This window comes from Adiantum capillus-veneris, chromosome 7, assembly GCF_014529385.1.
Source record: "Adiantum capillus-veneris isolate H3 chromosome 7, ASM1452938v2, whole genome shotgun sequence".
Lineage (NCBI taxonomy): Eukaryota > Viridiplantae > Streptophyta > Polypodiopsida > Polypodiales > Pteridaceae > Adiantum > Adiantum capillus-veneris.
Genome location: NC_140937.1, coordinates 140,101,859 through 140,123,111, shown reverse-complemented (window position 1 = coordinate 140,123,111; position 21,253 = coordinate 140,101,859).

Below are 21,253 nucleotides of genomic sequence, written 5' to 3'. Positions count from 1 at the left end.
TGATCCTTGGTAGAGGACAAAAGCTGAGGTTGTCTCTGATATTTTTCGGTGCCTCTACCAAGTGGATTAGGTATTGTGGGTACTTTGTGAGCCAGGCTTTCCTCCACTTTGGCTGAGAATCAACAATTAGCCTGACCCCTTCTGGTTGTGAGGTATCTGCATTGTAAAGTGGTACGGTCGGCTCTTCTCTTATCCACTTGTTGATGGTGGCTGCCTCATATTTCAGCAATGGATATGGGAGACTTGAATGGTCATAGACTTGAAAACCCTCTACTCCCACTCCAAGGCTTCCTTTGTTGTCTCTCTGAGCTCCACCTCTATTGCTTTACGCAATTTTTCTTCCTCCTCCTGTGTTAGATCCTTTGGCTCTTGAGAGGATCCTTCTAGGATTTCCTCTTGCATAGGCATGTCCACTGGATCTGCCACATTTTCTAAGTCAATGCCCTCATTGGCTGCTGGCCCTATGCTCTCTCGCTCTCCTGCTTGCTGTCCTTTCAACTCCTCAATTTGCCTCCGGAGTTTTTTCTTTTCCAATTTCGCTTCTTCGCCCATATTCACAAGCAGGTCATTTAGTTCGGCGTTTATTCTCTCCACCTCCTCGAGCTTTCTTTTCATACTTTCTACTTCCTCTTGCAGGGATTTTTGCTCTTCTTCCATTCTTGTTTGCATGACGATAGATCCTTCTGCCATCATTAATCTCTGCTTTTTCTCTAGAGTCAGCCCCTTCTAAAGTTCTTGCATCTGTTCTTCATAGAGTTGACTCTCTGTAGTGATGTGAGTCGAGCTAGTATCTCTGACTCTGGCAGGTGATACTCGCAGCCTCTGGATGGTCTGGTCTTTTACTTTGAGTTGGTCCTTAAGTTCAAGGACCTCATCCTGGCTGGATTCTCGATCTATTCGGCCTTTTCTTTGGCGTTCTCATGGCTTCTACTTCTTTAGACTCTTCTGCCAGATGTAGTGTCAGGTTATCTCTTTCCTTTTTGGCATCTAGCAGTGATTTGCTAAGCTGGTGACATTCTTCTTCAACTGCTTGCATTCTTTTTGCGGCTGCTTGATTTTCTTCCTCCATTGCCTGGCATCTTTGCAGTGCCCTTGCTAGGCTAGCATGTAGCTCAGCTTCCCTCTCCTTTTGCCATTGTCTTTGTCCTTGTAGATTGTCTACTTCCATCTTAATCTTCACCTCATTGTCCTTGAGAGCTGCCATCTCTCCTTCTGAAGCCATGGACTGCGCTCTCAACCCGGTTAGCTTAGTCATCACCACATCCCAGTCGTTGGAGGGCGGGTACAGGTCCACTGTATCTGTGGTGATTTCTCTTAATTCCACTAGCCTGATGCCTTGCATTTGTTCTTTAGGCCCGGTGCTAGACAAGTCGAATGCGAATGTGGCGGCTTCTTCCTTCGTGTATCCTGCAGAGCTAGCAGGTCCAAAAAATTGTGATAAGAATATTCTAACTCTTTTTGCTCACTCTGGGGCTTAGCCTCTTCCTTTGGCTTTGGCTCTTGATTGTGCTCTTGCTCGACCTCTTCCCGTTCTTCTGGTTTGTGTTCAGCCTCCTTATCTTCTTGTGGAGGGTTGCTAGGAGGTGGTGAGGTCAGTGGTGATGGCTATGGACTGGGTTTAGGGATGGCCGGTAGAGATGTAGGCTTGCCCTTTAAATCCCTATCTGCTTGAGTTTTTCTTTCTCTTTCTTGGCTCTCTTTCTCATCTAGCAGTTTTTGTCGTATTTGCTCCACTTCCTCCTCTGTGAAAGGTACATGCGGTATATTCTCTGATGAGGCATCAAGAATCTCAAAGTTCTTGATATAGTCCTTGAATCTGTCCCGTTGCACTCTTCGGGATGATCCCGACATAGCTTCTAGATATGCCTTCCAGAGTTCACTTAAATCACCTTTGAGGGCTCTCTCTGCTCGGAATCTCTCCATCAATCTCTCTAATCTTGCCGCCTTTTGTGACCTTGTTTCTTTTGCAGGTACTTGGGCAAATTCCTTCTTTCCTTTCTTTTGCTCCGGTTGCTCCTCTTGCACCGGCTCTAGACGTCTTTTTAGTCTTGTAGCCACCCTTGGTGCTCTTTGGGGCTCGTCTTCTTTGTCTTCTTTTAGCCTCAGCTAGTCGTTCTAAGACGGGGGTTCAAGCCACCTTCCTTTTGCTTGTAGTGCCCCATAAATCACCTTAGTGATTAGTTCTCCTGGCACAATATAGGTTGGATTCTTGTTACCCATCTTTACTAAGTTGTCATGTATATACACCGCATAATTGATTATCTTTGGGGTGCCTTTCGTCATTGCCCAAGTAAATGTCATGGCAATTGCACCTAGCGGCATTCTGTACTTCTCTGGCCTCTTCGTACACATGTGGAAGTATTGGTTGTACAACTGGCTCATGATTGCCACTCTTGGGTTGGAAATATCTTTAAAGGTGTAATTCCCTTTCTTCTCATTGTACACCTTTACCTCGTCTCTTCTTTTCGTTACACTATCCCCCTTGTTGGAGAGGTCTAGTGCATCTGCTACAACCTGCTCAGCGATGATTATCTCTGTTTCTGGCCTGCCTCGTAGATCTGGTACTTTGGCCACTCCATACTCTTTGATGGTTTTCACAAACTCCCAGACTCTCTTTATGTCCACACCTGCCGGTATTGCTTCAAAGTAGTTGTGGAGATCAATCTTCTCCAAGTACTCGGCTATCTTGCTTCTCACGAACTCATTTAGTTCTCGCGGCAGCATTGGTAGCTCGATAACATTGCCTTCAGTGTCTTTGAACACTCCTTGGTAGATCTTTAGGTCATTGGACTCTAACAGATCTTCTTATATCCATGTGCTCTTCTTGTCTCAAGATCACCTAAGGGTGAAAAAGGCACCCATTCCTTATTCACAATCTGGAGTGGATAAACCCCTACCCAAGGTTCCGGGTGCCCATACACCAAACCAGTTGCCCATAGAACCGGGCGGCTCCCCTAGGATAAAAAACGGTATCCTAACTTATGTAGAAACACCAAGACATCACACGGAGCAGAAACTCAACGTTCATGGGGGTAACCGACTTATCCGTGGCTGGAAAGCCATCATTATCCTCAAAATATACCAAGGAGTCGGAGGTGTCTTGAGACAAGCTGTCTTAAGGATGATCAATCATATCTTTCCTAATTCAACCAATTTTAACTCAAACAATTTGTTCCTACATTATAAACAATGCACGTTGGAAGTTACCTTCCGTTTTTGGTCAATTATTCCTTTTCTTATTCGTACTCACTCCTTACGTATGCAATGCTAACTTATAAAAGAACTTAAACTATTTAAAGACTTTATCGAATAATGGGAAACCCACCTGTGATTGATTGGCCATCTGCGCTGCGCTGGTACCTGAAGACTCTCCTCCGTAGGCCTACTACTAGGCCCGGCTTCGTCGTCGTACGACGCTCTAGTTCGTTTTGGAGCTACGTCCTCATCATCAGATATAGGATTTTCTCGGGTCCTTTTGGGTGCCATAACTTTTTATTTTTATAAAAGGGCATCTAATCATTAGGTAAATTATTCAAAATCTAGACTTAACCTTTGTATTCAACTGTAATCCATCCAAGATTAAATTTATAGTCTTAATTGGTAAATTCTTGACTTAGTAATTTCTTATTTTCATATATAGGCATGAAAACTTTTTCCATAGTTCCCTAAGGGTTTTCTAAGTTATCCTTATTTTCTTATAATTTTGTATATCTTTTTCCTAATTTTTCCATCAAATTTTAAGCTTGGAATCTGCTTATTTTGAGCTTAATATTTAGTCTATTTATTTTCTCTCAAAGATTTCATTTACTCAAATTTATATCATAGGTTTATACTTACTATAATTCTCCTAGAAAATTTTGACCCCAAAGTCTATTTATTTTAATTAATATTTTGCTAAAAATAGAACTTTCGATCAATTATATTTTTCTAAACTCACTAATTAGCTATAGTATAATTATCACAAGTAAATAAGAATATTGTTAACCTCTGGTAATTATCTTTTAATTTTTTGACTTAACTATCTAATTTCCATCTTTAATTTTCAGCTAAAATTTGTATAATTTGACTTAGATAAATATCTATACTACTTTTCTAACCTTAAAATAATTATCATAGCCTTTATTTCATCTAATATAACTATGATAAATAGTATATAATCATATAACATGATTAACATGATTTAAATTTCATCCAGAATTGATACATTTTGACTTAGATAAATATGTATACTAAGTTTCTAACCTTGACATAGTTATCATGGTCTTTTTATCATGTATTCTAGCTCTGATAAATAGCATGTAATTATATAGCATGATTTACTAATTTCCCTCTTCAATTTACCCTTAAAAATAGTGTTTTTTAACTAGGATAATTAGATAAAGTAATTATCTATCATTAAAATAATTATCACGGTTTTATTAAGATGTTTTTTACCTCTGAAATTATCGCAAAGCTTTTTGGATTAGTTTGCTATTTTCGCTCTTTTATTTTTCCTTAAAAACAATGTTTCTGTGCTGTGATAATTACTTAAACTAATTATCTTAGGTTAAGATAATTATCAAAGGTTTTATAAGATGTAATTTTCCTTTGATAAATATCTCAAAGCATTTTGAATCAATTTGCTATTTTTTCCCCTTTTAATTTCTCCTAAAAATGATATAATTATGCTGAGATAATCAGTTAAACTAATTATTTGAGGTTAAGATAATTATCATGGGGTTTATAGAATATTAATTTTCTTTGATAACTATCTCAAAGCATTTTGGATCAATTTTCTATTTTCCCCCTTTTAATTTCCCCTAAAAACAGTGTAATTAAGCTGAGATAATTGGTTAAACTAATTATTTGAGGTTAAGATAATTATCATAGGTTTCACAACATGTGATTTACCTCGGATAATTATCTTAAATCATTTTGAATCAATTTTCTAATTTCCTCCTTTTAATTTCTCCTAAAAATAGTATAATTATACTGAGATAATTAATTAAACAAATTTTCTGAGGTTAAGATAATTATCACGGGTTTTTGAAGATGTGATTTACCTTTGATAATTATCTTAAATCATTTTGAATCAATTTGCTATTGTCTCCCTTTTAATTTCTCCTAAAAAGAGTGTAATTCTGCAAAGATAATTAGGTAAACTAATTATCTGAGATTAAGATAATTAGCACGAGTTTCCTAAGATGTGATTTATCTCTGATGTGATTTACCTCTGATAAATATCTCAAAGCATTTTGGATTAGTTTGGTCATTTTCCCCTTTACTTTTATCTCATAAACAATGTAATTGTGTTTAATTAATATGAAAATTACTCAAAAAATTTCAAGATAATTTTCTTAGCATAATGACAGTCTAACACAGCTCTTATAATTATCTCATCTTTATCTAAACTTAAATAGTATAATTATCATTAATTTATGGTTAAAATGAGTAATTTCTACCGGGCCTAATATGATATAACAATTAATTAGCTTAGTATCCCTAAGCTTAATCACAATAATCAATAGAGAAATTTGAATTAAGAGAGGATTTCCGAGTATACATAGGTTTAATCTTCAATTAATTAAGAAATTTGTAAGTAGGTTAACCTAGCTTTGCTAATTAAGAAAGATTAGTGCTAATTACCATTGATTAACCAACTAGAGCTTTGCTCTCTAGTGATTTTTACGTAGAGGTCTCTCTAGATGAGAGAGAATGTACCAATGCTCTGCGTCTGTCCAAAATTGTGAAGCAAGGGTCATATTTATAGGTTTCTGGGTACTCACAGGCTGAAAAATGGCAGTAACTTGCATCCCAAGCATCCCTACAGCTCCAAAACCACCCCCTGCTGCTAAATCTATGGTTAGACTTATAGACAATTGGTGAGTTAGACTGTCCCAAGTCCAAAAATGGGTAAACAAGAAATACTCTGGAGATAAGGATCTGAGAGATCACGTAGAGGCTTTAGGATAGTAATCAAAGTAGAGGAAGTTTTGAATTTTGCACCACACCTTATAGGATTCGAGGTGACTGTGGAAGACGACATGGCAACATGGTTCAACTCAGTGGAAAGACGTGATTTTGAGACTCTAGACGAGCTGTTTGAAGAATTCATCAAAGAATACTCATAGAAAGGCATAGCTCACAATACTGTCTCACAAATCCATAGATATGTAAGTTAAAAACCCTATGTCTTAAAGGTCACATGGTGCACTTTGTGATGGGTAGAAATCCTATGGCCCTAAGACCATAGAGTGCTCTTTTTGTTAGCTAGAAACACTATGTCTATAAGGCCACATGGTCCTCTTTGTGATGGCTTACGCCATAGGGTTTCTAGCTTACACAAAGAGCTCCCTATGGCCCTAATTCCATGGGGTTACTAGCTATCACAAAGAGCATTGTGCGGACTTATATCCACAGTACCTAACAAATAGACCACCATGTGGACTTAATCCATAGTGTTTGTATCTAAGAAAAATAGAACCATGTGGCCCATAGGGTTTTTAGCTTACACAAAGATATCCCTTAGGCCTTAAGGCCATAGGTATTCTATCTTACAAAAAGAGTTCTCTATGGCCTTATGGCCATAGGGCTACTAGCCATCACAAAGAGCATCATGTTGCTTTAGTGCCATAGGATTTCTAGAAGTCACAAAGAGCACCTAGGTTCTCTTTGTGATGGATAGAAAACCTGTGGCTCTAAGGACACAATAGCACAAAGAGGTTATTAAAACAACCACAAACAACACCCTATGGCCTTAGGGCATCCTTTGGAACTAAGGCCATAGGGTTCTCTATGTGGTGGCTAGGAACCTCTTTGTGCTCTTGTGGACCTAGTGACATAGGGTTATTAGCTATCACAAAGAGCACACTATGGCCTTAAGGCCATAGGGTTTCTAGGGCCATATGGTTTTATTTTTGAACACTAGAAATCCTATGGATCTAAGGCCACATAGTTCTCTTTGTGATGGGTAGTAACCCTATGGACTTAGGGCCATAGGAAGCTCTTTGTGTAAGCTAGAAACCCTATGGCCTTAGCCATCACAAAGAGGACCCTTTTGCCTTAGGGACATAGGATCTCTAGCCATCACAAAGAGAACCCTATGGCCCTAAGTCCATAGGGTTTCAAGCTTACACAAAGAGCACCCTATGGACTTAGGAGCAGATGGTTTTAATATATTAAAACAATCACCCTATGGTGGTGTTAGGACCATAGGGTTTCTAGATAACACAAAGAGCACCTCGTGGACTTATGGCCATAATGTTTCTAGCTAACAAAAAGAGAACCCTGTGGCCTTAGGGCCATAGGGTTTCTAACCATCACAAAGTGCACCATGTGGCCTTTAGGACATAGGGTTTCTAACATACACAAAGAGAACCCTGTGGCCTAAGGGCCATAGAGTTTCTAGCCATCACAAAGAGCACCATGTGGCATTAGGGCCATAGGGATTCTAGCTTAAACAAAGATTTTTTATGTGTCCCTAGGACCATAGGGTCTCTAGCCATCACAAAGAGCACCATATGGCCCTAGGTCCATAGGGTTTCTAGTGTACAAAAAGAGAACCCCATGGCGTTAGGACTAGAGGGATTTTATGTATTTAAAAACTTACCCTGTGGTGTTAGGACCATAGGGCTTATAGCTAACACAAAGAGCACCTTGTGGCCTCTTGGCCATAGTGTTTTTGGCAATAAAAAAGAGCACCTTGTGGCCTTAGGGCCATAGGGTTTCTAGCTATCACAAAGTGCACCATGCGAACTTTGGAACATAGGGTTTCTAACGTACACAAAGGGAACCCTGCGGTCTTAGGGTCATAGAGTTTGTAGCTAGCTAACAAAAAGAGAACCATGTGGCCTTAGGGCCATAGGGTTTCTAGATAAGAAATATACCACCATGTGGACTTAATTCATAGTGTTTGTATCTAAGAAAAACAGAACCATGTGGACCATAGAGTTTTTAGCTTACACAAAGAGATCCCTATGGCCTTAAAGGCCATAGGGTTTCTAGCTTACACACAAAGAGCTCCCTATGGCCCAAAGGCCATAGGGTTACTAGCCATCATAAAGAGCATCGTGTGGCTTTAGGTCCATAGGGTTTCTAGAAGTCAGAAAGAGCACCCTATGGCCTTAGGCCCATAGGTTCTCTTTGTGATGGCTAGAAAACCTATGGATCTAGGGCCACGATAGCACAAAGAGGTTACTAGCAACCACAAAGATCACCCTATGACCTTAGGGAGTCCTTTGGCATTAAGGACATAGGGTGCTCTTTGTGGTGGCTAGTAACCTCTTTGTGCTCTTGTGGACTTAGGGACATAGGTTTATTATCTATCACACGAAGAGAAACTTATGGACTTAGGGCCATAGGGTTTCTAGGGCCATATGGTGTTCTTTGTGATTGCTAGAAATCCTATGGATCTAAGGCCACACATTGCTTTTTGTAATGTCTAGTAACCCTATGCCCTTAGGGCCATAGGGAGCTCTTTGTGTAATCTAGAAACCCTATGGTCTTAGCTATCACAAAGAGGACCCTATGACCTTAGGGCCATAGGGTCTTAAGCTAACACAAAGAGCACCCTATGGCCCTAGCCATGGGGTTTCTAGCTCACAAAGAGCCCCTATGGCCTAAGGACCAGACAGTTTTTAGCTATTAAAAAAATCACCTTGTGGCCCTAAGGCAAAGGGGTTCATTACATTAGATTGCACCCTGTGGCCCTAGGTCCATATGATGCCAATGTGGAATCTCTAAAGGGTATTTCGGCCACTCAAGAGCACACACACGAGCACCATGAACATATGAACTTTGATTTGATGAGAGGGAACCGTATGGACTAGGGCCCAAATACTATAGATGAAGTAGTCCAAGCTTGCAAAAGAGGTCAAAGATTAGAAATAAATGTGGGATGCATGTCTAACCTCACCATCCTATCTTATTGCAGTATTAGCGAGAACCACGATTAATTTTTCAAAGCATGGGATGAAGCTGACTTGACTAGTGCATAGAGGATACAAGAGATTGTCAATCTCTCGGAAAACAACTAACAACATGCATCTAACTCAAGCTACACTCAAGTGACTGAAATCACCAAAAGCCAATCGCTCGTTGGCAAAACAATTCACATCCATTACAACATCAAATGACAACAGACGTAACAAAACTTATAGGACAAGTTTATAATACCTAAGCACACATGCTTATGGTCTCAAACCCCACTCTAGATCAAGTTCCAAAATCGCGATTATTAACAGCAGTGGATTTTTGACCTGGTCGTTTCCGACCAAGAATGCATCTAAATGCTTAGCAATGATGTCCCAATACCCTGCCTATGCTTAGTTTTCAATTTTGAAAGTGTAAATTCCTAGTTATGATGAAATTAGGCCGCGGATCGACAACGCCAAAAGCTACAAAATACTGTGTACAACTTACCTCAATGCGTAGAGCTCTTACCTGCGGTTGCAATGTAACAAACGCAATCGCAATGTGACAACTAGAGAGGGAGTAGGAAGCATGAGAAGGAGAAAAGCGAGCGCCGTTAGCTCACGCTGTGTATTTCTTATCCAAAAACTTCTAAAAAACTTACAAAATCTGGCTTTTATACCTTAGCCAAGGTTTTTAGGTGGTCAAAAGTAATAATATGGAGTTCTATCAAAGCTGGGAAATGACTGGCTGATACAATCTGGAAGCTTGTAGCCCCGGCTCATTAATTACAGAGTTTATCCGAGAAAATAGGAGTTACAATATTCTCGATTTATCAAAATAATAAATGTTTTACAAAAGAGAACTCCAAAGAATGGTGTCCGTCTTAGCTCAAAATGGTGTCCGTGTTAGCTTTCTGCTAACATTCCCCCCCTCCTCGCCTTTGTCATCCCGTGACACAACTTTATGGGCTGAAATAGTCTTTGGGTTGACGGCTGGCGAAGTGGTCTTTAAGCGCATCCGGTGCCAGAGTATAAAACTCTCAACTCCCAATCCATTGCAGTTTTCCACTGCTCATCCACCTCTTGGGTGATCTTCTCTTTTAGTGCATCTTCTTCAGCTTTTGACAGTTGGACATTGGCACTGTGTCTTCATCTGTGATGTTGATCTGAAAATCCTCATCACCACTCGGCTCTGATGTGGACTGTGTCTCAAACTCAGCAAATGAGACCGAGGGTATGTCTATCTATGGCGGCTCTGAAGTGCCTACCTCTTTCTGCGTATTTGGCTTTCCATATCTGAGGAATTGGTTAACTCGTTTGAGTTCTACTATTTCCTTTAAGAGCTCCTATTCTCTTTGAACCCGCATCAGTGCGAGTCCCTGCGTTGTGATTGTTCCAGATTTGATTCCAACTCAAGATCTTTGTTCTTCTTTTCAAGTGCCTTGTTGACTTCGTCAGTCCCTTTGATCGAGGCCACGAATGGATTTTCTCTGATTTTCCATACGAAGATTGCATGATCATTTATTCTCTAATCAGAGTATTGCAAAGAAGCATTGGAAACATCTAATTGCACTTGAATTTTTTGAGCTGACAAGCATGTCGGAAGAAGTTCATTTGTCACTTCTGTCAGCTGCTGCTAGTCTTTTTCTTTGCAGGCATCGGATAGTTTGGTGAGCAGATCACCTAACTCCTCCATTTATTTTTGCTACCGATCTCTAGCTAGCTGGTGCTGTTCAGCTTCTACTTTCATCTCTTTCACTTGTCTCTGAAGATCAGTGATGACAGTCATCCTATCTTCTAACTCTCCTTGGAGAGCATCCATCACCATCTCAAGCTCTTTGGCCTTTGTGCTGCGGCTTAGTGCTGTTGAATGTAGTCTCTCCATCATTTCTTGCATCTGCTGTGCATATTCATTTACTTGTACTATTACCTCGTTGTTGGACTGCCAATCCTCTTCTCTTGCCAGCTGAGATGTGCCTGCAGCCTCATGTGTGTCTTTCTGCTGCGTTGTAGCTACTAGTTGTTCTTGTGTGGAGGTAGAGGGTTGTTCTTTTGCTTCGTCATCCTGAGGCTTTGATGCCTCGGCCATTTCATGCTGAGTGTAAGTAGAAGGTGTTTCATCCTTCTCTTGTTGTGCTGTAGTAGAGGATGCTGGCTCTGATCTTGTTGTCTCTTCTGGTGCGGACTTGCTTCCTTCTCTGGCTCGGATTCTTTCTCTTGTGTAGTGGTAGCCTCTTTTTTTGACTCTACTTCTTTATCTTTCTCTTCCTCTTGCTGGTCCGCCTCTTGTGCAGATTTTGTTTCTTTGTTGGATTCAAATTCATTGGTTTTCTGTCTCTCAGGTGATGGTGGTGGTATTGGCATGCGGTGTTCCTGTTGTTCGGTAGGCGGTGAGGTGGGTCTGGGAGATTTGTATCCTTGCTCTTTTGTTTCCTCTCTAGCCGTCTCCTCGGCTTGTCTTTGTTCTTCCGTCTCTTTGGCTTTCTTGCCCGCATCTTCTGCCTCCTTCAGCTTGAGGGCTTTAGCTTCTTGGTACATTCTTTCCAAATGCTCTATCGGATCTTTAAACTCTTTTCTTGTATGATGCTTCGTCCTTGGGCCTTTGAGTCTAGTAGGCACCCATTTCTCTGGGTCCTTCCCTTGTGCTTGTCTACTACCCTGGTAGGCCCGTTTCTCTCTTTCAAAACATGCTTGTTTTTGTGCAAGCTCTTCTTGGTGGGCGGCCACAACTTTTCTTTCTATTTCTTCTCTACGAGCTCTCTTTTCCTTGTTGTCAGAGCTCTCACTGCTGTGCCTTTTCGGCAAGCTGTCGGCTGACTCTTCATCGGATTTATACGATCTTTGTCCTTACCTTGTAGCTCTTAGAGAGGGTTGTGCTGCCAATATCCATGTGTTTTGTTAGGAGCAGGTGGTAGATTGTCGGCCATGCCAATGGCATGGTATGCTATCCTCGTCAAGACCTCTGGTGCACCCGAGTAAGTGATTTTTCCTTCTTTCTTGGTTCCCTTCAAGGTGGTCAGGACATACTGTGCATGGTCCACTAGTTGTCTTGTTGTCAACTTGAAAACTTAGTGAATGTGGTGGCCACGACATGATTTGGCATAGTGTACCTTGGTGGCCTTTTGGCCAAAAAATGGAAGTGCTGGTGGTACAAGAGGGTTGGCTCTTCCACTTGTTTGTGGACTAAATCGGTGAATGTAGCCGCGGCTGTCTCTTTGGTAAAGATTTCGATTGTTTTTCTATCCCTTGCTAGCATGGTCATTCCTTCTATGGGTAGTCTAAGTGCCTCTGCCACTATCTCTTTAGTGATGACCACTTCAACCTTGTTTCCCTGAGTGTCAGAGATCTGTGCGGTTCCATCTTCTTTAATTGTGGATAGAAGCTCGTAAGCTTTCTGAAAATCCACTCCGCAAGGCTCCTGTTCGTAGAAATCCCTGAGGCCCAGCCTGCGGTTAGCTTCTTTGGTTTGTGACTTGGTGGCTACATCATAGACTTCCCTTGGTAGGAGTTGCAAATCCACTTGATGTCCCTCTTCACTTTTGAACCTGCCAGTTGAAGACTATAGTGTGATGCTCTTCTAACTGTTCTTTGGAGAGGTATGATGCCTTGGCTGCTTTGACTAACTCGGGGTCTAGTTGATAAGCGGGCAGTTCCTGTAGTTTCTCCTTTTGGTTGAGCTTCTTCTTGGCCCTCTCTGCTGCTTGCATGGCTCCTGCTCAGTTAGCAGATTTGTTGGAATTTTCTCTGAAATGTCCTTTAGTATGAAATGCTAACAATTTTGGTCCAATTTGCTTCAAATCAATTTTTGAACAAGCAAAGATGCATAAGAACATGCAAGGAACAAAACTGTGAAGTCAAAACAATTTTTTGCAACCAAAGTAAATAATCATGATTATTTACAGCGAGGAAATTTTTCAACCTTTTGCAACTTGGCTTCATAGGCTTGAAATATATACCAAATACATGCTCTGAGTGAAGCATGGGCTCATTTGAATGCATAGGGTGAAAATGGTACCAAATTTTGGCTTTAGGTCTCTGAAACAATAGATATAAAGGAAATTTGAGATTTTGAGCTCCAAATTGGTTCAAATTTGGCCAGTGGGCTTAACACATCATGTACTTTGGATGTATGATGGAAAAATATCAAAAATCCCCAATTTTGACCAGAAAGTAAATAATTGCGATTATTAACTTTTCTTCCAAAATTGAATTTTTTTGGTACAAATTGGTTCTAAGCATTGTATAGAAAATATATATGAGATATAAGGTAATTTGGATCAAGAAATGTGGTCCATAACCAAGAAATTGGCTTGCAAAGACTTCTTTGCATTTTTTGACAATACTCCAAGTAATGGATGGTCATTTTGGCTCATACTTGATTTTTGGCATGTAATAGGTGTGTACACATAACAGGTGAGGTGAGGTGACAATTTCCAATCAAAATTGATGCAAAAGTAAGCAATCGCGATTATTTACAACAGTGACAATTTCTTTGCAAAACTCACAACTTTTGACTTACACATATTCCATACACCTAATACAAGTCCTAAATTGAATTTGGTCAAGTTTGGTCATGCCGGAATCACTTTGTGCTTTGTCAACTCTGAAATCACCATTTTTTTGTGACTACACTGCCTGTTGAGTTGGTTGGTCAACTTTGAGGCTTTGGACTTGTCCACAAGATAGTCGTGAAGCAACTTGTCCAATTCTGGCTCATTTGAAGTCAGTTTGACCCCGTACATCGAATTTGACGCTTTGTAACCTTCGAGCTGTTTTCTGCTTTTCGAGGGTTTTGCTTGATGGATTTCACCAAACCAATCATATACATTGTATATGGACCTCATAAGCAAGTCATCTGTGGAGTCAGGTCGGAATTCTAGCATTTGCCAAAAACCTAACTTTTCTAATGGGGACCCCCTCGACCCTAGCCGGAATGGTCAACTGATGATATAGAAAGGTTCTATTATGTTAGGGTATTGTATTGTTCAAATCCCATCTAGTCTGGTCGAGATAACAGGCTGCTATGGTCAGTTTTAGATCGTAGGTTTTCGTGCGCTGCTCGGTTTCTAGGGTTTTTTCTAGGGCTTTAGACTAGCTACCGGCCGTACAGAATCGATCATTGACGAGTAAAGAACTTACCCCTCATGTCTCATGTGAGATGGCGCTGAAAATGGTCAACTGTGGGCTCAAGAAATCGATCATTGACGAATAAAGAACTTACCGGCCGTACAAAATCGATCATTGACGAGTAAAGAACTTACCCCTCATGTCTCGTGTGAGACGGCGCTGAAAATGGTCAACTGTGGGCTCCAGAAAAGTCACCCGAAAGAGGCCGAAATCTCTCTCTCTGCAAAGGCTACAAGTGGAAATGAGGTGGTTTTAGCCTACCTTGGATATCTATACCCGGACTTCTTGTAGCTCATTCGGCAAGAATTTTGCAAAAGTACGCCTCGCCGCCTAATTTAGGCTTCCTGCTTTCATCTTTTGATTCCATTGACAATTTCTGTGCTTGTCCGCCTTGTCTTTTTATCACCATCATGTCTTCAGTTTTTCCATCTGAGCTTCCTTGTTAGTTATTATTAATTTTTGACCTATTTATTTGAAAAAATCAAAGAAAATAGCAAAAGCTCTAAAAAAGTAAAGTAAATATCCAATAATTAAGGAAATCCAATGAAAAACACAGCTTTATTGTAAATTGTTGGATTTTTCTATTTTTAAGCCTCATTATCAATAAAAATGATGAAAAATATACAAAAATGGACTATTTTTGATGATTTTTTGATAGTATATACACTATTTACACTCATTGGGAAAATATTATCAGTGAATTTTTCCTAGATGATGAATTATAAGGGTATTATTAGGTAATTTTTAAAAATAATCACGCATTAACATCAAATTGTTTCCTCCCTCTTCAAACATTGCCCTTCATTACTTGGTACGTAGTGCCCTTCCACCCCTCCTAGATGGCATACTCCGGGACGACTGTGTGCATGGGTTGAACATTTGTGTCTATGCATAGCCGTGGTTGGCTCTACCATGCTATGAAGATCAATTCAATTCAAACCAATATGTTGTGCAAGAGCTAGGTCTTGAGTAATTAACTCAAGGGTTTCCAATGTCGCGGTTTTCTGCTAATGTCTTCGAAAGAGCAAATCTTGCAACTTGTATGCTCTCCGTTTGATTGTACCATTAGGATGCTTCAGCACACTGATTGCTTGAGCTGTTGGCCCGGGGGAGGTCACCTAATAAAAATGTAACCTATCACATGAGTTCAACAGAAGGGTATTTAAAGTTCTTAAAACTTACAGAAATATATATATAGAAGGGCATTATTTTTTTAAATAAAAAAATACTTACAGATTTTAAAAGAAAAGGGTACATTATATTCTTAACAAAATTCATAGGTAAGGGGTTCTACAAACATGTCTTGAACGCACGTGATATGGTAGTTTTATACACGGTGAACCCCCCGAGGCTGTTGGTAGCACTTTTGACTTTTGTCGAGCTTTTTCTCGCCATTGGTACTTGGTCATCTTGGTGTTGCATGGTGTGGTGGAGTCTTTTGAGACTTAACTCGCCATTGCTTGATTGGTTTTACGGTTTGTGTAGAAGATAAGTGCTCCTTTTTCTTCCAAACCATTTCCATGTTAAGTTCCTTTGGCGGAGATGCTCGTCTCTGTGTTTTAACCCTTGGAACCTTCTTTTGTATTGTCGGTGAAGTTTTAGGTACCCAGATCTGAATCAGTTTATCCTTAAGCTAAGCTTTTGGTACCCAAATTTTCCTGACTCCTTTCATGCTACTTGTAGCATTTGATTGTGGAGGGGATGGAGAATATTGACTACTTTGTGGTTTGGTCTGTTGATTGCTTCTTTTCCATTCCTCCTTGCTTGGTGCAATTGGAACAATAAGTCACCCTTCTTTAGGTGATAGCTTTAGCTGATTTGTATCCCAATCAAGTATTGCTTTGTATGTTCGCATCCAGGGAATTCCAAGAATCATCATCTCATTCATGTGTTCATCTGGTAAGCATACAAACTGATGAGGACATGAACATCCATGTACTATCACGTTCAAGTTGACTACTCCCAATGTTGGAGTTGGATTCTTGTTGCATCCTTTGATTTTCGCTAATCCTGCCGTCAATGCTTGACTTGTTGCATTCTTGTATGTGGAATAACTGACTGCATTTACTCGAGCTCCTATGTCGACCAAAGCATTGGTGCGATGATTGTTGAGCTGTAATTTGATGTGCAAGTCCATTCCGTCTAACCAGTCATCATTTGTTGAAACTGCGTCTTTAGGTAATATCTATTGTCGATCATCTATTTCTAGAGTATTGATGGGAATCGATATCTGCTTCAGTACTCAAAGCCGAGCTTCCTCTTGGGCTTCATCAATAACCTACGGTTGTTTAATCTTCCTTTGCTTGGTTGCATGCATTCTTTCTAGCAATTCATTGGTTAGTGGAAAATTGTATTTCTTTAAACGACATCCATAAATCCAATTAGCCATTGGTTCACCATCTAGGGTGGAAAATTTTACTGCTCCACTTGGAGATTTATCATCAATGATGAATGGTCCGTTTCCCTTTTTCTTAAACTTGGGAATGTGATGCTTAAGGGAATAGACTAAATATAAGTCCCCTTTCTTGAATATTTTTGTGATTAAGTGGGAATCAACAAACTGTTCTTGTTTTCACTTTTGTGCATAGATATGAGCTACAGCAATTAGCCTTTTCTCATCTAGCTTTTCCAAATATTCAAGTCTTTCTAACAATTCATGTCCAATCCACTCAAGATTATGTGCTACCCTTAATGTCGGCAATAGAAATTCTATTGGAAGTATGGCATCAAGACCATAAACAAATGTTAAAGGATGTAGCATTTAAAGCTGTTTTGAATGAAACTTGATAAGCCCATAGAGAAGCATGGAGATTCATTTACCAGTCCAAACTTCCTGAACTAATCACTTTAGTCAGCACCGAGCTAAGTATTTTATTCGTATGCTCAACTTGTCCGTTTGCTTGTGGGTGATAGGGAGCTGATTTGTTATGGATGCCATAAACTCATTAAGCAAATACTCGATTACCTCACTAATCACTGACAATTTCTATTGGCAGTCCATATCTCGTGAATACATACTCATATAAAAATGCAGTAGTGGTTCTGGCATCATTCTTTTGAGTTGCTTTAGCCTCGGCCCACTTGGTCAAATAGTCAGTAGCTACAATGATATATTGAGCTTGGGTTCTATAATCAGGTGGTTGTATCGGTCCAACAAAATCTATATCCCATTTTGCGAAAGCTCTAGCCCCCATCATTGGTCTTAAGGGTATTCTATCTACTCGTGTTGGCAGTTTAGCTCGTTGACAAGCATCACATCTTCAAACATATTCTTTGGCATCTGCAAAAGGTGTTGGCCACCATATGCCTCCCATCAAAATTGCTCTTGCGGTGGTCTCATTAGAAAAGTGACCTCCAGATAATCCAGCATGTGCTTGTTCTATAATGAAAATATACTCGTTTTCATTTTCACAAAGACGCAAATGTTGATCTTTACCTCTCCGATACAACTGGTTTCCAATAAGAGTGTAGTCTCTTGCTTCCGTTTCAATTGCTCTTTGATGGCGTTTACTCATATCCTCAGGAAATGTTCGGCTTGATAAGTAAGTAACCAGATAATTACTCCACTTAAGAACAGGTGACATTTCAAACAATGTTACATGAGGTATGGGTGTTTTTTTTCTGACATTGAGGGTAATCCTTTACAAAATATCGAACATCTCACCTCATAGGCGGTCAAAATACTCCAAGTCTCAACATTTTTTGCACAGTTTGGTCTTCCGCAAAGTGAAGTCCTACTATGGTAACATGTTCTTGACTTAGGTACTGTTCTTTTTCTTCAGGATTAATGCATAAGGGACTTAGGTACTGTTCTTTTTCTTCAGGATTAATGCATAAGGGCAATGTCCTGTTTCGATTTCTTTTGTAAAGCCTACCCGCTAGTAATTGATACATAGCCGATCTCAATTAATTTGATCGTGATAGGAAGTGGTATTTGTGAACTCACTTGAGCTATTGTCATCAATGATACAATGTTTTCAGACCATCTAGGTATCATTTCCACGGAGAACAAATAGGCATCTGGTAGATCATCGTCTACCCCTTTAGGTGATTCTCCTAAAACAATATGCTCATTGATGATATGCTCTTTTGACAAATGATATGCTCATTGATGTGTAGTAACTTTTTTTACAACCATAGTGAAAACAAATTCAAGAAGAATGATGAACCATCTCACTACTCTCCCTATGCTGCATGGCTTGTTGACCAAACACAACAAAGCTTGGTGGTCCACAAAGAACACAAACTTCTTGGCTAATAGGTAATGTCTATACTTTTTAACGGCATAGATCATTCCTAATCCTTTCCTTTCAGTGGTGGTGTAATTCTTTTCCTCCATGTTCAATTGTCGGCTAGCATAAAAAGTAGGAAAGTCAATTTTCCCATCTCCTGGTTGAGCTAGTATACAATCCAGAGCAAAATTGGAAGCATCTACATGTACGTGGAATACCTTATTCGAGTCTGGTGCTTTCAATACTAGAGCTAAGGTGAGAGATTGCTTAAGATTCATGAAGGATTCTTCACATGCTTCGGTCCATTCAAAGTTCATAATCAAGCTATACATGGGTTTTCAATTATAGCATACATGTAGATGAACCGTCAGTAATAGCCACAATGCCCCATGAAGGCTTGTACCCACTTGATTGTTGTTGGTCTAGGTAAATCAGCAACGACGTGAACCTTCTCAATATCAGTAGCGATGCCATTTTTAGACACTATATGTCTAAGAAATTTTGCTTGTCTACCCATGAATGTGCACTTTTCAGGATTTAAGCAAATCCTATAAAGTCTACATTTTTCGAATAACTTTTTGAGGTGTTCAAAATGATCAGCCCGGATTGATGAATGTATGTATAGATCATCCACATATACTTCTAAGAATTTTCTAAGATATTCCTTGAAAGCATGGATCATCAACCTTTGAAACGTGGCTGGAGCATTAGTTAACCAAAACCGCATAACTCGATAGGCAAATATACCCCATTCTGTCACAAAAGCAGTTCTATATTGATCTTTTGGGTCAACCAAAAGTTGATTGTATCCCGAAAAGGCATTTAAGAAGTTGTAAGCTTCTTTTCGTGCAACTCGTTCTAAAACATGCTCAGTTATTGGAAGAGGAAAGTTGTCCCTAATGGTATCTGCATTCACCTTTTTGAGATTAACACACACTCATAATTTTCCATTCTTCTTGGGTACTACCACAATTGGAGACACCCAATCTGTGTGTTTAATTTTGTAAATGAATTCCGCTTCCTTTAGTTTTTCAATCTCTTCTTTTATCTTCCTGGTAAATGTTTTGTTATACGTGTATGGCCCTTGTCTACTTGGTTTCGCATCATCTTTCTTGGGTTTCCGGATCAACACCCTTGAGATCAACACCCTTGAGATCCTTGTACGACCAAGCGAAGATATCTCGGTATTCTTTTAACAAGATCAGCAAAAGCTTTTATTCTTATTCTATTAGGTCATTCGCGATGTAAACAGGTCGAGGCTCTTCTCTTGGTCCAGCCAAGTCTATCCTTTTAGTGTTTTCAGGTCCTTCGTAAGATTTTCCCTGTTTCCGTACTTCCCTAACAGGTTGCTCAACTATAATTTTTCGGTCTTGGAAAGTATACTTTTTGTAATGGGATGGAACATGCATTACATCCTTACCATCCTCTTCCATGGTTTCCATTTCGGTTGTGTATATCTCCCTTATATCTTTTTTCAAATCTTTATATTTCTTTTTCTGCTCGACTCTGGTCATGAGTGGCTTATTATCCTGTGGGTTTGCTTGAGTACCCTTCCTTGTTTTTCTCGATGTCTGAGACATTTTTGCGTTTTTATTTGAAGGATATATGCCAGTTACTTTGTCCTTGACACAATCATTTTCATCTATCTACATCAGGAATTGTGTTTTACTAGAGACTGATGACATTGGTTGTGTTTTCACAATTCTGGTGTCTCTCTTTCGTATATACCATTTTTGTCTTCCTGATTTCTCGTTTGGAAAGTCAAAAAACTTTTCCTCCACTTCTTTTAAGAGTAGCTTAGCTCTCTAATGCTCTTTTTACACTGAATCTCTGAGGTAGTTGAGTGTTCTTCTAGCTCATCAGTTACATCATAATAGAGGTCTGAAAAGACTTGTAGAGCTTTCATTAAGTCCTTGGGTTCCTCATCTTCATCTTCAATGTTGAGGATTGAAATCATTTGGATGGGAATTATGTCGTAGCCATCCTCATTGCAAAATTGAGTAGTCATAGGTGTATTCATACATACATCCATTGTAGCTAAAATTTGAGTCCACTCGAATGGCTCAAACAAATGCTCTGGAAAGGGTTCAGGTACATATTCTTCGTCTGTGCAGTCCCTTTCTAGGATACATTCTTCTCGTCTTAAGCTTCCATTTTTTGAAGCTCCACACATCCAAATAGGAGTGTCTTTGTTTAATGAAGATGGGAGTTTAGTTTCAGCCGAAGAGACTGAATCAAACTCTTGATGGGTGTTTTCAAGACAACTCGATAAGTGTGATCTTTTAAATGTACTCTTGTTATAGATCCCACTTGCTTCAAGTACAGATGATTGCTTCCCCAATTTTGGATAAGTTGTACATGTCGCATGAAAGGTCTTCCCAATATGATTTCATAGTTGAGATTTTTCCCAATGTCTACCTATGAAAAAAGTGTGTTGATATTCAATTCCACAGGAATTGATGTCACCTTTTCAAGTTCTCAGCCCTAATGGTCTCTCAATGTGTTCGTCAGCCAATTGTAACTTCATTCGAGTTTGTCTAATGGCTGGCTATCCCCAGGATTCCTATACTGCTTTAGTGGCTATGGCTATGCCAGCTCCACTATCCAGTATTTCCATGGTTTCAATGTCATTATATTTCACTGGGAGGGTGGTGTTTCCTTCTTCCCCTTCATAATATTCTCCGACTTTGTTCATGGGAACTGATCATATCTCTTTGTTGTCCATTTCATTTTTTATTTTTCCCAATTTTTTTGAGATTAACCCAGTTATCCCCACCTTCTCTAAATCATTCCACAAGTATGGTCTGAGTTTCAATATTTCTTCCAAGGTAAGAGTGCATTGGATGGGTGTAGACATGATTGAATGGATGTTGTCTACCTCTAGGGTCTGTTCAGCTCTTTTTACTTGAGTGGTCTTACACACGATGGATTCATCTTCGCTATCTCCCAAGTAAGAAGGTAATGTTTTAAATGTCAATGGTTTCGACATTTCTAAAGCTTCCA